This window comes from Genypterus blacodes, unplaced genomic scaffold, assembly GCF_046128005.1.
Source record: "Genypterus blacodes isolate CSIRO-AG114 ecotype Tasmania unplaced genomic scaffold, CSIRO-AGI_Gbla_v1 ptg000058l_1, whole genome shotgun sequence".
In the NCBI taxonomy this organism is placed as follows: Eukaryota; Metazoa; Chordata; class Actinopteri; order Ophidiiformes; family Ophidiidae; genus Genypterus; species Genypterus blacodes.
In genome coordinates, this window is record NW_027466870.1 from 415,001 (window position 1) to 417,146 (window position 2,146).

Below are 2,146 nucleotides of genomic sequence, written 5' to 3' on the forward strand. Positions count from 1 at the left end.
GAAATACACACACAGACACACACGCGCACAGAGAGAGAGAGAGAGTCTGGAGATCCTCCATGGCTTATTGTTTCTATTTCTGCTTTTCAATTTGGACATTATTTCTTAACACTGAAGCTTTGCAATAATCTCAGTTTTCCGTCCATGAGCCCAGCAGAGATAAAGTGTGTGTGTGTGTGCGGGGGGAATCAGAGAATATAAATGAGACCAGGAGCGATTAGAAGTTTACCGCGGATCAACTTTGACAAAATGTGCCTGACTGCAGATTGAAGACGATGGCAATGGAAGAAATTAGAGGTGAGAGAGACTTTAAGGGAAAATGAGGTCTGACACGAGGAGATGAAGGATAAAGAAACGCAGGTGAGAGGCTGGCAGGTACGGTGGGTAGAGAAGGGAAAGTCTGATTTGACTCGAAGTGGAGAAAGCGTGAGAAAGAAACAGCGTGAGAGAAGAAAACAGCGCCGAGATAACCTTGGGTTGGGAGACGATCGAAAAAAGTGACAATGAAAGAGGAAGAAGTCGAAAGTTCAAGCAGGAGGAGGAGAAGCGTGTGGAGGGGAGAAGGCAGCGAGCTATGTATGTATTAAATAATCACTCTTTGAAAGGCTAATGAGTCGCGAAAGCCTGCAGATGTTTTCAGTCTCCTGTTTGAGGGTTGTTAAAGTGTAAATAAGGGAGGAAAGGAGGTAGGGAGGTGTGTGTGTGTGTGTGTGTGTGTGTGTGTGTGTGTGTGTGTGAGTCAGAGATGCTGGCAGAGTCACGGCCGCGGGGGACGCTGAGGAGAGGAATGGCTGCGGGCGAAGTTCGTGACACCGCTGTGAAAAAGACGACAGTATGAAGATGGCAGCTGTTTGATGGTTTGGCCTGGGTGTGTGTTGCGCTCGTCCGCTGAGCTCTGCGGTCCAATCCAGTTCGGTCCGGTCTGGTCCGGTCAGGCGCAGCTCCTCCGATGTAGATAGAGACAGACTGGGATCCCTGAGGTGTATCGATTCTCCGGCCACACTCTCATTTGGGAGAATCAGAATTGATGAATCCTGCCTGAGGTCGGTGGTTTATTTACTTATTTATCTGGTGGCTGCCCCGGCCTTGGCCTATCTGTCTGAGCGTGCGGGGGGCTACCTGCTGGGGCCCCGGGTGCCAAGGCTTGACAACTAATTTGGGAGTTATGAGTAAGAGAGAGAGAGAGAGGGAGAGAGAGAGAAGGAGAGAGGGGGGGGCGGCAGAGAGAGAGAGAGAAGAGAGAGCGAGAGAGAGAGAGCGTGCTGCAGTGGTGCTGATGGGCAAGGCCGCCTGAGCCGCGCGCGAGCTCTATAAATCACCCGAGACGGCCGGCGCAAATTGACATTTCGCAGAGGGGTGTTACTTTCATCTGAGGTAGACTTCATTGTTAGTTTAAGGCTATTTTGGCCGCATCATTATGAACCAGTCAGCTCTGCCACCAGAGGGATCAATTTAAAACAATGTGTGCTCAACTCCCCGCCGCAAAGTTTACAGCAGCCAAATTACTGCCTGTCATCATTTCAATGTCTAATCAACAACAACGGAGTGGAGGCCGAGGGGGGTGGGTGGGTGTGTGTGTGTGTGGGGTGGTTCTCTCTCTACCCAGCTTTGAATCCTGTGACCCCCACCATCTTCCTCATTCACAGTAAACAAGCGTTTCTAAGCACCTGGCGTTCTCGTTTTTCCCCGACATCACATCATTGCATTGAAATCCTCCCCATCTCACAGCCAGAGTGTGTGTGTGTGTGTGTGTGTGTGTGTGTGTGTGTGTGTATGTTTCCTTAACACGTTTCCATCATCCTATACTATTCTCACCCCCCCCCCCCCCCACCACACACACATACACCAATCTTGTAAGCTATACGCTGACTGCTGGATAATTGGATTTCGACAGACAGTTCAAACGGCGGCATAATATAATTAGCGACATCACTCTGATGCAATCTGAGGAATGTGTGATCATCTTTCTCCGACAGCGAGGGTGACGGTCGGTGGTATCACAGTGGGGGGGGGGGGCTTATTTACACAGTTTGTGTTAAATCTGTACAAAAGCGGCGATGTGCATTACATTACTGTTTCATGGAAAGTAAAGGGTTTTGAATCTAGACGTAGCAGAGCATCTAAACCTACCTACCCCCCCTCCATC